This window comes from Ixodes scapularis, unplaced genomic scaffold, assembly GCF_016920785.2.
Source record: "Ixodes scapularis isolate PalLabHiFi unplaced genomic scaffold, ASM1692078v2 PGA_scaffold12__126_contigs__length_90152505, whole genome shotgun sequence".
NCBI lineage: Eukaryota > Metazoa > Arthropoda > Arachnida > Ixodida > Ixodidae > Ixodes > Ixodes scapularis.
The window spans coordinates 12,701,332-12,717,638 of record NW_024609838.1 but is presented as its reverse complement, the minus strand read 5'-3'; the positions used below and the strand labels follow the sequence as shown (position 1 = coordinate 12,717,638).

Here is a 16,307-nt window from a genome sequence, read left to right as displayed (position 1 = left end):
CATAGCATACGGAACGCTCCACAAGCCATCGAAGCCATTCCAACGCGGTGCGAATGTCATGTGCCCTTGGAGAGGGGCGCATGGACGCAGTCACGTGGTACCTTCGCGACTCTGGATTGGCTGAGATCACTCGTACCGTCACGACGTGGTCCGCCCTAATCCCAAACGGAGCGTACGTATACACCGATGCACCCTTCCCATCTCGTCAGCACCATTTTGACGTCCCCAAAATGTCTGCTCTTTTTTTTTTTTTATTTTTTATTTTTTTTTTTTTTTTGAGACGCGGAAGGCATTCAATTTGGACGTTAATATATACACGCTTGGCGTTAGGGAGAAACTTCATTTGCATGTGCCAGCGTCGCTCTAAACATCTTTTTTTTTTTCTTTTTAAGCCCCTAATTTTATTGAGGATTACTCGTTTACTGGCCGAGTTCTTGTTCAACTCGTTTGTTTAACGCGTGTGTTTCGCCGGCATCGATTTTAATTCTGTGCTGGCATTTGAGAGACAAAGCGCGATTCGTGCTTATACTTCGTTCGCCCTTAAGCTGAGACAGCAGCCAATGTCACAAGCACGAGAGCTAGCGGGTTCGATCAAAAGCATCGCTCTGGTCAGCCTTCCACAATTGGCCGAATGTTGACTATGACATCAGCAAAGGATATCTAATCGACAGAAATAAGAGGAATGCAAGAACTTCAATTTCGACGGTGTTGGCGGTGTCACTTTCAGAGCGCAAGAATTTCAAACGTCCACCTTGCTCATTACAAACACCATGGAACTTGTTGTTCGCAAGGTAATGACGTCACGAGAGGAAACTATATGAAGGCACCACCAAAACATCCCCCCGCTAATAGAGGTGAACTAAAGCACATTGATAAAGGCGTTTTTTTACCAGTACCGCCAACGATTGTTGTGGAAACGCGCAAGACACGTGCCACGAGCTGCAAAGCCCTATATGTAAAGTAAAAGCCGTATATGTAAAACCACGTGTGTAAAACCATAGCCTCGTCTATACTGACAAAGCCTGGCAGATCGTCACGTGACGCGACCGCTGAAAATGGAAAGGTAGAGCGGCAAACAAGAGTCGTGTAACGGAGCGCCCCGCTGCGGCGAGACGCCGAGACGCACTTGTCTCGAGCGATGGAATGTCCGCTCGTGCTCCTCGCGTTCGTCGGGCTACCGCTTCTTTTCTCGTCGGGTTTGAAAACTATGTTTCGGGTCCTTGCCGCTGGAAAAGCTGTGCGCTGAAGACCCGACTTTCCGAGAAATGCTCTGTGCTACCAGATCCTCGCGATCCAAATCTGCGACCAGGCACTCTATGGATTCGTCATCGAACTGCCAGGCTTTGTGAGTATATAGGAGATATGGTAGAGAGTTTGGCCATTCATTTGGAAGTATAGGAGACAAATGAGAAGGCGCCATTGGCCGGAGGAGTGCCGGGCGTGTTCCAGGGCGTCTTCACAAATTCGAATGCGGCCAACCAGAAGCCGGAAATGATACCCTGGCGGTGGTCGCCAGAAACGAAATTAATAAGGGCGTCGGACTAACTCTCGGTGACTGAAAATATGGTGCACGTGACGTTTCAATCACGGTCATCCGAAATCATGGTGGAAGAGCGCGACTAGCGGAACGATCGACATAATCCGCACGGCAGGCACCGAGGGCCGGGAATCTGCCGTCCGAGCGGTCACACTCTGTCCGAGCAAAACAGAGTTCGAGCGGCAGATTCGTTTCTTACATTTTTCTGCATGACCATACTCGAAACTTCACGTGCACCCTATTTTTAACCAGGAAGGGTTACTACATTTAACTCTTACGCGCTTATTAAAACCATGTACTTATAATTAACACAGTTTCTCGCTACCACCGCTAGGGGATTCTTTTCGGCTTCTGGTGGGCAAAGAGAGCACGTCAAGCCCACTTTCTGCGTCTGGAGCACGCCCTGGCTCTGCCCGCGCCCTCCCATTGACCAAACTCTCTCTATACACGGCTCTGGGTTTAGCAAGTGATAGAAAACGCGTTCAAGGACAAGGAACGCCTTGACGACGCGCTTCTGGCGCTGTTTGAATGTCTCCGTCGGTTCACAGCGTGGGTCGCAGTCAAACTAGACCGATCTCACCAGCCACTTTGACTATATACGCCACCGCTGCCGCAATGCCTCGAGTCTTGCATTGTGGCATCAGTCTTCCTGCACGTGCGGCAACCTCGCTGGAGCTCTGCGCGTGCATAGAGCACGAGACGGCACGAGCCTTCTCGTGCACTACAGTTTGCCTCCTCCGAACTAAAGTTATGGAAGCGTCACGCATGCGCCGAACTCTTGCTGAGATTGGTCTACTGAAGCGAGACGGAGCCTATAGGCACACCCGTGGGATGTGGCGACTACCCATCGCGAGTTTGGGCCGTGCGAAGGACCCCGTCGAATCCGGAGTTCGCGCGAGCGCCCATAGGCAGCCCGCGCCAAGCCGTCTCGGCGCCTTAACTTAGGAGCGGCTCTTACCAAGGGACTGCCCTCATAAACGCTGGATGACATGTGAGTGACGGACATGGCGGAGCGCCTTTTGTCCTAACATTTTCTCTACTGACCCTTTCCGAGACAGTCCGGTCACTTATACCACTCATGATCTACGGCAAAAACCACTAGTTGTTTAGACGGCCAGAATATGGCGACATTATTACACGCTGTATAGACCTTTCCAGCAGCAGTCTCGAACAAAGCGAGCGGGCGAAAAATGCTGAGTCACTGAGCTGTGGACGCATGCGCAGCGTCTGATATACCACACAGCAGATCAACAGCGCATGCTTGGAAGGCGTTCCACAGCCCAGCAGACAAAGATGGCAGCGCGCAGGAGGCGATTTCTGCAAAGGTCTATAGATGGGAAATGTAGCCACTGCAGTATATGACTGCTAGCTTCGGGTCTTTAGCGTGCGCCGCGCAGTATAGTGATACACGACCGCAAGCCGCGGATGCCACTCACGTATAGATCGAAACGGGCAGGAATAGGGATTGAACGGTGTGAGGCGTCCAATGATGGCTTCTGGCGACTGATGAACAAAGAAGTTGTAGTTAGACTCCGAGGCGGATCACATGGCCATTCATAGAGAGTCGTTTGCTCATATTTCCTTACGTTACTTACGCTATAACTAGGTTTCCGTGTTTTCAGATAAATTCGACAAAATCTGAAAAAAAAGAAAAAACACTCGCCGGTGAACTATTTATTAATCCGGAGTTCTCCGAAAAACTACGAATGTTGATGCCACGATGGTGAAAGGAAAGACAAATAAGAAAAAAAAACTTTTTTCTACAAATATGCTTGGGTTAGTGTATCGAGGAAAGCGGCCTCTCCTGTTTTCTTTCAAATCTCGGACTACTCGCATCGCAAAGGGGGCTTACCGTTTATCTCGTCAAGTCTTGTTCGGAACAATGGGTCATCGTAATTTTCGGCCACGACAAAAGCCTCTGTTCTAGTGTTCAGTTTGGACTTCTTAGAGGAAGCTGGGATTCTGTTTTCGTAACAGCGAAAGCGTCCAACAAAAAAGGCAGTGGCGGGGGGGGGGGGGGGGGGGGGGAAGGTTTTGCCTCACCACTTTACTTCGAGAAGTCGCACGGCAGAGTGGGAGAACTAGCGGAGAAGAAAACGAGCTTACAAGAGACTACGTGAAGGATTTCAGGGATATTAAAGAATCATCGTTCATTAAAGCAACACAAGTTTGCAAGATTCGTTGCGTGACGGTTAGTATTACCAACGGCCAAGTATTACCAACTGACCGATCCAGCTGAAGAAATATCATTTGATACGGGTCAGTTATTACAAATTTAAGGCATGTTCTGTCCGCATAATATTTGTTTTTCTATATTTCATGTTGATGAAACAAAATGGACTCACAGTCAAATTAAACATTGTATTTCCTATATCGTCTAGCATCTATCATACAATAACTAAAAAAAAAAAAAATCTGAATAAAAAAAACTGCACACACCAAAACAGATGTTTTTAATTGATGGCACGGATGTCCCAGGGGCAACCGGTCGTAATTTGACGTACGTTCCCGTAACATGACGCAACCTAAGCCAACGGCATTGTCCGAAAAGACCTTTCTCTACTCGACGTAAGCCCCCATAAAGCAGTCAAACACTATTATGGCAATTAGCCTCGAATAGGCCGCGGCGAACAAGAGAGGAACTTCGCCCGGCGGCACATTGACATTGCGCGCGGCGCAAGGGCCACTGTTCATGACGTCACGTGCAAAGTCGAGCGAACTACGTGGCTTGTTCGTCGCATGTTCGCTCCATGAGTCCAACCCTGTTCGGTCAGTAAATAAATAAATAACCTTTTTTTTATTTATTTACATTGGAGAGTTCAGCAAATGAGAGCGTGCAAGCAACTTTAAAAAAAAAAAAAGGACAACAAGAAAGAGTGAAAAAAAAAATGGCAGCTGAAAGGGGAAAAAAGGGAAGAGAAAACACACAATAAAGTAGTGATCTCGAATACGTAACCCCTAGCGTCTCGGAAAAAAAAAAAAAAAAAAAAAAAAAAAAAAAAAAACGAAACAGAGGGCAGCGGGGGTCAATCTGGGGAAAGAACCAGGCATAAAGGGAAAAAAGGAAACGGAGTAGGAAATAGCGACATATAAAGTTGAGGGTAGAACAAACTAACATAGGGAAAAATAGGAAAATAAAGGGAAAAAAGGGAGCAACTAAGCGTACGGTCCACTTCACTTAGGGAACTTTGCTCCTCGGTGTCTATAAGGCCGCCTTCCAGTGTTCCTTATGTGCTTGTGTGTATGTGCGCGCGCGTCCGTGTGCGTTTATGTGTGTTTGCACATGTGTGTGCACGTGTGCGCGCGTACACGCCACATTAGAGCGCTGGCTTGCTTGCGTGTAGATGTGTTGTTGGCCCTTGTTGATGATGTCGCTGCGCTGCGCTGGGAGCCACGCGCGGTTTTGTTGTGGACTGTCTGCTGTGCACTTGCTGCGCTCGCCGGGCGTCTGGTATGTGTTGTAGCGGGCGTGTTACACCTCTCGATGCGGAAAAAGAGAAAAAATATGTTGTTGTTGTTGTTTTGTATGTGTGTGTTGTTCGGGACGCTGGTATAGCGTTGCTGAGCTATTAGCCGTTCCGATGTTGCCTCCTCCTGATCTGGGCTATTTCGAGTTGGGCGAGATGCCATGTCAATCTTACCTTTATATCTATTCGCGTGTGTGTGTGTCTGTTTTTTTCTTTGTACGTACGTGCGTTGGGTTTCATCTGTGCTTGTTTGTTTGTCTGTCTGTCTGCTTACCCGTTCTCGGTGTTTCTGGAAGAGCATTTCCGCGTAAGTGAGCATCGGTGTGCTTTTTTTTTTTTCTTTTTGTTTCGTTTCCCTGAGTGATGATTGCCCTTGTTTCTGTGTTTCATGTAGTAGCAGGATACGTGTGTGCGGGTATCTAGCATTTAGGCGCTAGATACCGTCCATCTGTCGACCCGTAGCTTTTCTATTCTTTTAGTGGCTATAACGTATATCGGTGATGTTTAATACGTATCCAATGTTAACCGGACTTAACCGCCAGTACGAAAAACAAGAAGAAGCTAAATTTCCTGCTTCCTATTAAAATACGAATTATTGGGATATCCTGAATATAATTAAATATTTTCGGTGTCATGATTAGAATACACATATATATATATATATATATATATATATATATATATATATATATATAAAACGAGCGGAGCAGTCAACAAGCACGAGATATACACTTAAAGTTTTCTTCATCCGCGACTGCAAGTAAACAAAACGAACACACGAAATACGGGAGAGAAATCGAGCATTTAAAAGAAAGTTAATATCCGCTATCCCAAATGCTTCTTTTAGCTTGTACAGTAAAACTATCCAAGAGCAGGTTGAGGTTCTGTTTCCGACGTGTACGCGCGAAGCCCCTGAAAAGCGTGCTCGACGCGGAACTCCAAAGAACTGCGGAGAAGCCACCCGCCGCAGCAGCATTCGCCAGCCCCCGAGTGTAAAACGACGTTAGGGCTCACAGACGCGAGAAGTTGGTAACTTGGAAAACACGTCCAAGACACTCGCTAATGACACACGCACACGTACACACGGCGTTAATTTCATTATTTGATTCTAAAATGTGATTTTTTTTATTTGTAATTTGTCTTACAAAACCGCATTTCGGGAGAAAAGATCACACACACAAAAAAAAAGTCTTTAATGTGCAGAGGAATCGCACGTGCCATCTAAGGATATAGAATAACTCAAAAATAAAATCGGAAAAAAAGAGAGCGTGCGCAAAAAGGATGCAGATGTTTGTCTGTTGTTTGTTCGTTAGTTTCCTCGAGTGTTTGCCGTATGTGTGTGTTTGTGCGCGTGCTATTGCTTTTTTTTTCTTCTCGCGCTCGTTTTTGAAATGCGTGGCATACCTGCTTCGTCCGCGCATGCGGAATTCAAACGTTTGATGTATGCCATCGCGCGGCCAGTGCTTTCGAGACTCATTAGAAATTTACGAGTGACTGCTCTGATATCGAAAGTGAAACGACAAAAAATAAAGACAAAATCGATACGAAGCAACAAGTTCTGAAAGGAGTAAGACGCTTCATTAAGCCCGTATTCAATACCGAATCTCGCATTCAAAAGAAAACCCTAAATTCATTGGCGACGGAAGCCAAAACCAAATTATAATAACATTTACGATATACGCGTATAACGAACGCAGCAAGAATTCTAAATATTTAAAGTAATCAGAACGAAAATAAACAAATGAGCCAAAAGCTGGCGCAATATTAAACTGAAGGAGTAAAAAAAATAATAATAAGAAAACCGAATCCCGAAAATGTATATATATCTAAGCGAAAAAATGCCTCGGGTTTATAAACGACGCCATTTTGGTTCTCGCTATTGCTTTTCCGAACCAGTGCGTGCTAAAGCGAAACCAATAGAAAAACAAGGATCGATGGAAGAGTTTGGCTTCATTACGGCAAGTCTGGAAAGTTTTATTCGGCCGCCACGTTTCTTTTTGTTAGCATCCTTTTGCCACTCTCATTTATTTTATCATTAAGCCAGACCGCCTATTGAGTTAATTTGGTTTGCGCGCCGCTTGTTCCGGTCGTCTTTATCTCGAACCTCGCCGCGGTGAGCGTTATCTGTTAACAAATCGTTATCGATTAGCGGGAAGAGTTGGGACAAAGTTGGTCGGTCATCATGTTCTTTTTTTATTATGTAGCACATAATTAAGATTTCACGTGAATCGTTCATTGGTTAGTTGCTCCGGATTTCCTGAAGTCGCGATGTCCCATAATGCAACGCCCGCAGTGTTGCATTATGGGATCGTCATACACCTAAACACCGACTCCCTTTTACCGCTAAATTTAGCGGGAAAGTCGGCGTTCCGTGACCTGACGTCACGCGGTGCAAGAACGTTTCACGTATGCGACACAATTGCCCAGCCATTGGTACAATTTTCCTACGACCGCTCTGGTACAGTACAGTCGTACAGAGAAGAAAGACGCCACAGACGGTGTCTGCAGACCGTCTCTTATAAAATATATGGGCAGTGTGACCGCGGGTCACTAAGAGGTCACTAAAAGCGCGAGCGTAGTGAATCGAGGAAGATGAGGAAACTGTTTCTTTCCTATACTCACGTTTCCGAAACCACCCCCTGTCGCAACTCCGCTGCTTCCGAAACCCTGTCGGTCTTCCGCCCGTGTCTTCGACGACCCGTGTCGCCCGAGCGTTTTGTTGTCCGTGTTTTCGAAACTCTTGTCGGTCTCCGAAACGGTAGCAATTTTCAGAACAGGTCGGTGGACTTCTTTCCAGGCTCGTTCGAAGACTGGCGGCGTGGCATTCAGTCTAAATTTATCACCACTGTTAAGGGTCGCCGAACCCGAATGTACGCGCGCTAGCGGATTCGCTAGTGATTGGAGCGAAGTGAAGTCTACACACACAACAAACGAATAACAAAAAAAAAAGAACTGATTAAAAATAATATTGGCGAAGGAAGGAAGAGAACAAAATATAACGGCTGCTTGTCTCTAAGAAAAGAATGTCGGAAAAACAAAAAATGATGCCAGAGTACACGGTCGGTTCCGCAAGTTCGCGAGCTCAAGATGAAAGATAAGAAGATAAAAAAAGGTGGATGAAAACGACACAAATATGGCCCCTAAAAAAAGCTCCATCACGAGCGAGTCCGTCGGTCCGTATCCTACACGGTCCCTGACGAACGTGCTTTGTTTTCAGCCGCCGTACTCGTGATGAATTCGGGCGCCTCTTCTTCGGGCCCAAAATGATCCAGACACAAACCACAAAGAACACCCCCTCCCCTCCTCTCCCCTCGCCCGTGATCAACGTTAGAGCAGTGCCCTCTCCCTCGGTCAACATAGTTGGCGTGTGCCTCTCTCCCCTCTCCACTCCCCCGCTTCCTCACCCCAAAACTGACAGTGCAGTGGAAGCTACGCGATCGTTGAACCAGTCGTATCTCTACCTTTCCCCACGTGATCACACTCCCACCCATACCAAGTTACCAACGCACAGAGAGAGAGAGAGAGATAGAGAGGGACCAGGTGATGAAGAGGAAGTCGGTGATTGGTCCGGCAAGCGCGTAGCTTCCACCGCACTGTCAGCTCAGGCGAAAATGGAATATAGACAACAGCCAGACTGTCCCCCTTCCCGTGATCAGTTTTCCCCCCTCTCCCCTTTTTTCCCTTTATAGGTCTAGCCGCCGGGTTTCTCCGCTTCACCGGCGCAGGCGAACCGTGCGCTGGGAACGAACCGCGAACCCCTTTGAGCTTGTTACTTGATTTTGGGGGAGGGGAGGGATCGGGTGGATGGGGGTGCGTACCACCGCCACTACAGCTGCCAGCAATGTCTATAATATCAGAGATTTCTGCACTGTCTCGTGTGGAGGAGGCCAGGTACGTATAGAGCGAAAGGCTTTATAAGATACTTTGCTTACACGATCGATACGTTAATTGATTCGTCCGATTGGTGCGCTTACCTATTGGGACTTTTCGCAGATCGCAGGCGGGATTTCCGCGTTACTAGCGGGAGCTCGTGCCGTCACTTTGAGCGCGGATCGGGCGCACAGTCCCGCAGGGCCCGCAATCCGCAGCGTGCGATATACGAAAAATCCCCATTGCTAGGGGCGTTTTCGGTGGACGGTTCTGATAACGATACGATGCCTACGCAAGGCATTGGCGGAGTAACAGCTGTAACCTTATCGGAGTCATCGAAACGATCGACTAAAACTCCTTATTTATTGAGTACGGCGTTCGAAAGGCGTTATCTTGAGGGGGTTCACCAAGCTGCACCTCTAAGCACATATGCGCGGGAGCGGGCGAGTACTCATAAACACTCGTTCACATGCGCAAACGCACGCACGTATGCCATGTAATAATAATGATAAAAAATCTATCAAAGAGTAACTTACGCTTTTGAATAAAAGACAAAGAGGTTTACCCAAGTCAAGCACGTTCGTCAAAAGGTTACGGTCGCGGTCAATATGAGCGGAAACAGTCCTTCATGTATGCTTCTTTGGCGTGCCTTTTTGAGATATCTGCGGTTCGGTCTAGGAAGGGAAATTCAAGTTGAGTTTCCATACCTCGGACATTTTGCTTTTAACGTGAAACATTCTTTGGCTGGTTGCTCCGGATCTTGTGAGACCGCATCTCGTTAAGCCGTGGCCTGTGCCGTCCCACAATGCAACGCGCGCAGTGTTGCATCATGGGACGTCACAAACCTCCGCGCACCAACTCAGTTTCTCCACTAAATTTAGAAAAGAAACTAAGTTGCCGTACAAGTCACGTGACACCTGGTCACGTGGCGTCGATTTGCCCGATAAATTTAGCGGGGAAATTAACGTTGCGTGACCTACACACCAACGCAATTTCCCCGCTAAATTTAGCGGGAAAATTTCGTCATGTGACCTGATGCAAGAATAATTTACTTGCGCAACACAGTTGCTCGGGCAATTAGCCGTACAATTTTTATTGAGAAATAATAAACCTTGTGCGGACCGCAGACACAGAAAAAAACTTTCAGCCTTTCCACTCTGGTGAAGAAGGAAGACCAGCGGAGCTGTACAGTGGAAAGTAATGGTCGGCCGCACGTCGGCAAGCCAGAGTGGAAAGGCTGCCGCCATCTATGAGCGACGGCGGCAACTAGATATGTGGCTTTCCACCGTCGTTCATAGATGGCGGTAGGTGTCCAGAGTACAGTGTCTTCATTTCTTTGCGGGGGACACGATCCTAAGGAAACTGGCCATTAACGGCTGCGCTGTAAAAAAAAAAAAAAAAAAAAAAGGATGGATCGGGTGTTTTAGCTCATATTGACAGCAACGGTGCAAGCTTCATTTTCTTTTTTTCTTTATATGGTCACGTAAATATTGCAGACATGCACTTATGGAGGCGGGAAATTAAGCTATCGGTGCAGAGAAAGCCCGCGTCCGTCCCGTACACTGAGAGCCGGGCTCGTACGCGATTCCGCCGCTCGCGCGCCTCTGGCAAGCACGAACAAACAGAAGCAATGAACGCGACTTCTATTTGTTCACTTTTTTTTTATTAATTACTATGAAAAAAATCTCATTCCCCAGTCATAAACACTTAAAGTGCAGATAAAAAAAATGAATAGAATAACCTGATAATTTCATCAGTGGACGCAGCGAAGTCAACTTAGCACTCGCGTCGTTTGCATAAGGACGTGCGAGAATTTTAATAAGAACGCAATCATTTCGCCTTATAGTTCGCGGACCTGGTATAGACGTCTTTGTTCGGATGTGCGATATCCGACGCATATTTATTTCCCATCCCACACATAATCACCCCGTAATACGCGAAACGGGCAATTGCAAAGCGCCGCGCTTAATGATCATTATTATCGCGAGCGCGCGCGGAAAACATTTAATTTTAGAGTCACGTTCCGAATGCCTGGGGAACAGACAAGAACAAGAACGGGCATAGGCCAACGCTAGATATGAGAACAAAACAACGAAGAGACACACACACACACACACGCATACACACGCGAGAATTAGAGGGGATAATATATTTCTTTTCTCGCGAAAGGCGTGACGTGTGCAAACACAAGGCAGACTTACACACGCACGTACGCACACACACACACACAAATGCACACGCACGCACGCATATCCGTGTGTACGCATTTCGCGTGGTCGCACATTTTCATTTTGCGAGAATAATTAGAATGGTAGAAAATGGAACGAGGGGAATTATGTATGCAGGGGAACAAAGGAAGAAATAAAGAGAGAAAGAAGACGATATACTCCTACGGTGTTTGCGTAGGGGCGTGCGATTTTTACCCTTACGAGAGAGTCTTTTGTCGGAGCTCCTGCTTTGTTTGACGTGAACTGGAACCGCGTCCTATAATGAAACGCCGGTTAGTGTAACGTTACACGGTGTTACACAAAGTTCACACTTCCTCGGGCTGGTGAATGAAACGAACTATGGTCACTCATACGGTGCGTGGTTTTTAGTTTAGTATATTTCTTGTTTCTAGGTTGGTCTTTCAATGTTCTCATCGGCCAATGTCGCATCCTGATTCGCCAAGGAGCGCTAAGAAGATGGTCGGGACCAGTGGCGTTATTGGCACTCATGCGGGGCGTGGGTTAGTATATTTCTCGTTTCCAGGTTGGTCCCTCGATGTTCTCGTCGGTCAGTGTCGCTACCTGATTCGCCGAGGAGCGCTAAGAAGATGGTCGGGACCAGTGGCGTCATTGGCACTCATGCGGGGCGTGGGTTAGTATATTTCTCGTTTCCAGGTTGGTCCCTGGATGTTCTCATCGGTCAGTGTCGCAACCTGATTCGCCAAGGAGCGCTAAGAAGATGGTCGGGACCAGTGGGACGCGGCGGGCCGCCGTTCCGGGTGCCACTGGTCGGGGTCGCTATGCGGAGAGCGAGTCGTCTGCCTCTTGAGCAGGAGTGGCGGTGACGTCAGAACGAAGCCGAGCTCTGATTGGCTTATATAGAAAGGATAGGGGGTAGACCTCAAGGCTAGATGCCTTGAGCCCCGTACACGCGCAATCAAGCTAGAACAATGGGGCGCCCTGATGGTCTCCATTAATATTTTCGAATCCATCCTGTAGTAGAAGATCCTTGAAGTGCTGGCTTAAATATTCTTGCATTGTTAATCACAATCAGGTCCTTTATATATATATATATATATGAACGACTGAGGCACCATGCTTGCAATTGTCTGTATATAAAAGACGATACCTGCTTCGCAACGGACAAGCTCCGAATGTCGAAATAAAAAGATCAGCTAAAAATCACATCGGGACGAAGTTGTCTACAGTAGCTGGAGCGAACCGTAAAATATGCGCAATAAAAAGTTAAAAAAAAAGGGGGGGGGGGGGTACTTATAAGAGAAGAAAACCTTTTTGTGCCTTCGCTTTTCGCAGCTTCGCCTCTTTTTTTTTTTTTTTTTGTTTAAACACATTTTTCCGGAATATTTAAACACAACGCGTACTTCCTTTTGTAGTCTCGGAATTGTACAGAGCAAGAAATGATCTCCGTAATATTGGCGCAGGTCGAGCTACATTCACTCGCGCGAATTACATTCGTGCTTCACTTTTTTTTTATTTTTGTAAGTGCAAAAATCTAGTTTAGTCTTATTTTGTCTCAGCCTTCGGTGGTGCTGCAAAATAGAAAGGATGAAAATCTGATTATGGGTATATTTAATTTACTGCAATAAATCCTATCCTGAACGGTCAAAACTGCCGACGTCACGCGTTACGAAAGAAGACAACGTGACGCTTATATTTTGGGGCATACATTGTTAATAATAAAAAAAAAAAAAAATTAAAAAAACGCCTTATATAACCAGAGGGCCTAGCTAAACAGCATCACAGCTCGAACAAAATCCGCAGAAATTAATTTTTAGATTTTTTCAACGAGTGCGCGGAAGTACTTATTACAAAAATTTCAGCAAAATACCAAAATGGGGAAACCCGTCTTCGTTCCACCTTTTCATGTTTTGCTCCCGCTTTCATAATAGTTTTTTTGTTTGTTTTTATGATGTCGTCGCATTCAAATATCACGCGTAAGTTTTTAACGGAAATTCGGCCCTTTCGCTCGGGGGCCGATCCTGAGAAGAGGTGAAATACGTCACGCTTGGCCTCTCACCACGTGACCTCACGGCGTCGCGTGGCTCCGACCGCACGCTCGCTCGTTTAGGGTCACTGCCCAAACTCGAACCGCGAAACCAATCTCTCCTCGCACTCTCGCACTCTCTCTTTTCCTCCCACATTCTTCCGTTCGCTTCCATCTTTCACTTTCCAACGAGGACGAAGCGGACTTCTCCCGTTCGCTTTGCACCGTTCTTAGCCTCCTCCTTTATCGCTCGCACTCTCCAGTCACACCCTTCTCCTTTTACACCCTCTCCCTTCCTCCGCGGAAATGAAAGATGGAGGCGAGGAACAGAGAACAGCTGCACCGACGCTCCTCTACGAAAGAGACTCCGACATGAACCCCCTCATCTCCAGCCAAAGCAGTTCCTCGTACACATCCTCCGAGAGTCCGAACCCTGTTGCCCAAAAAAGACCCAGACCCCACTTTTGCCAACCCCCCCCCCCCCCTCTCCTCATAATCCTCTCCCACCAAAACCCCTGTCTGGTTCCACCAAGCATCTCCGTTTTCCTGTATTTCCGCGGTCCATTCTCTCTTTTATTCTTTCTCTCTCACCAGACACCTCGTGCCTTCGTCGTGCTTCCCTCCTTTCCACTTCTTTCCTACCCTCTCCGAGTCCTTCCGTCTCTCGTCCTCTCCACCCCTGAGCTGACAGTACGGTGGAAGCTACGCGCTTGCCGGACCAATCAAAGCGGCTCTCTCTCTCTCTCGTCACGTGACCCCCCGCGCGCTGGGTACGGAGGCCGTAGCGAGAATCACGTGGCTGGATATAAAAAGTACGCAACAAGTCGCCGCTTAAAAAACGAGCCCGCGTCGGCCCCCGCAAGGTGCGTGCACCACCTGTGCGCACAAAGCAGACCCGAGTACGGTGAACCGTCTGCGCATGCGCGGTGCCGACAGCAGCGCCACCCCAGGGGCGTGACGTCGGAGAGTTGGGTTGGTGCGTAAACATGATGTCATCGGATCATGCTGGTGGTCATTCCTACTCGCTTTGGTACGAGAAAAACAGGTTTTGACAATGCGAAACGTACGCTTTAGGAGGAGTCATGTCTCGTTCATAGGAATCTTGTTCTTTACCTTATGTATCCCTCGCTATATAGAAAACATTTTCGAGGACTAACTGAGCAAATACGCGCATTTTTTCATTTGTCATTACTGTGCACTATTTTGATTATAGACGCTTTCTTAGCAGCAGAGTGGTACGTAACGCGTTTCTTGTATCTAATTACTTTTGAAACGAAGTAGCGAGTTAGTATAGTAACGTATTTCTGTTATTTCCTGAGCTCTTAACCGGTTACGGAATAGAGTTACTTTCGTAAAAGAACGTGTTCAACAAAAGTGTTCCCATTCTAGCTCTCACTCACCCCGGTCCTGTAATTTTCGAGACGGGAAAAAAACTCAAAATAAATAATAAAAAAGATGCGCACGAGGTACGTCATGAACTATAGCCAAAGTTATCCCGAAATGAATGCCTTCAACAGCGAGGTTATATATTGAGAGGCGGCTACCGCTTCAGAAAAACGACACGTTCAAAGTAATGAGAAAGTAACGCGTCATACTTCTACTTATAGTTACTTTTTTTAAAGCGAGCAACGAGTAATAATTTGTTAATTTATTTCAGTAAAGTGCACTACGTGTCCGCTTAGCAGGGAAGCTACCACACCACGATGGCCGCGGAAGTGACGTCAGTGCAAGCCGCGTGATCTGATTGGTCCACAGGAGCACGTGGCTTCCAGCGCACTGTCAGCTTATACGGACTGATGAACGACGCGTTATAGTATAGTTCTAGGTTTCGAGAAGTTGGGGTCCAAGGGTGCGTGCCTGCAAGTTGGCGGCAGCGTCTCCGAGAAAGGAATTCCTTCTTATTTGGCCCCTTCTAATGACGCTATTTCTGGAGGGGGCCTCTGGAACGTGCTCGGCGTGCAATGCGGCGGGGTTCGTCGCCTAGTAACGCGTCGTCGTTCCTTCCGCCGCAGCGCTTAATGATTCATAAAACGCCGCAAAAATAATTTAAAAAATAATATGAAGGACGGTTTAACCTAGTCCAACCCCTTCTGCCCGTGGAACAATGGGTAGTTTTTAGCGTAGCGTTACCGCAAGCTCAACTGGGCATGGCAATATATGCTTCTGGAAATGTCGTTGATTGTGGTGCTTGATGGAATTATATTAATTTGTACGCGTGTTTTTTTGTACCCAGTTTCTTACCTTCGCCGCACTTCGTGAGAGGCATGATGTGAAAAAGTGCGGCTGTGCTTTGAAGTGACATATCTGTGTTATGTATCCTATTATTTGTATGTGCCGCACCTGTACTGCACCCAATAGGGTGTACAGTATTTAAAAATAAATAAAAATAAAATAAAAAAGGGCACGAGAATGCTTCGAAGGTGCAACGCGAGTTTCCGGTAGCTCTGCTCCTCCGTACGGTAGCTGCGATAACGCTACGCTAAAAAAAACAAACTGCCAAATGCTCGATTGTTCGTTTTGTTGCTGGCCGCGTGGCTGGGCTTCTTTATGGCTATAGGTTGCCGATCTGCGTTCGCAGCAAAGTCGCTTTGTTTCAGTTTACAAGCTGGAATTTCACCCAAGAAAATTTGTATACTTCTTCTTACGCAAGCCCGGATTGCAGCACTGAACACCACGTATTTGCAAAGAATGTGGCTCGTCTGTGCTAATGCTCGTGCAGCGGAAGTACCCGCTAAAGCTATGAGCTTGTGCAACTAGTCTATCGTAAGTTTATTTGCTTTCCAAAAAAAAAAAAAATTAGCTTTTTTATTTTGGTGAAGGAAGACCAGAGAAGCTGTACTATGGTGGGAATGAAGTCAGAGTGGAAAGGCTCGAAAGGTTGCGCCATCTATGAGCGACGGCGGCAACCAGAGTTTGGTGTCGACACTTTTTTTGCGGGGGACACGATTCTGGGGAAACTAGCCCTTAACAGCTCCGCTGTGAAAGAAAAAAAAAAAAAGAAACATTCGCGTGTTTGTTTTACGGGTATTAACCAAACAGCTTAGAAACTCTGGCGATTTTAATGCAGAACATATGCATCCAACATGGCGCCTGTTTGTTTATAAAATCCAGAACCCGTTGACCTCAACTGCGCTTCCTGTTTCTTTTCCTTTATTAATACTGTCAGCCGTTTTAGGGCTATTACAAGGAGGATGAAAAATACACAATGAAGCACATACAGG

General features: G+C 46.9%; 1 protein-coding gene across 1 annotated transcript in view; it reads right to left on the bottom strand.

Annotated features, from left to right (window-relative positions):
- LOC8034195 (inactive tyrosine-protein kinase transmembrane receptor ROR1) overlaps positions 1–16,307 on the bottom strand; it is a 51,373-nt gene that overhangs the window by 34,349 nt on the left and 717 nt on the right. The window lies entirely within an intron of this gene.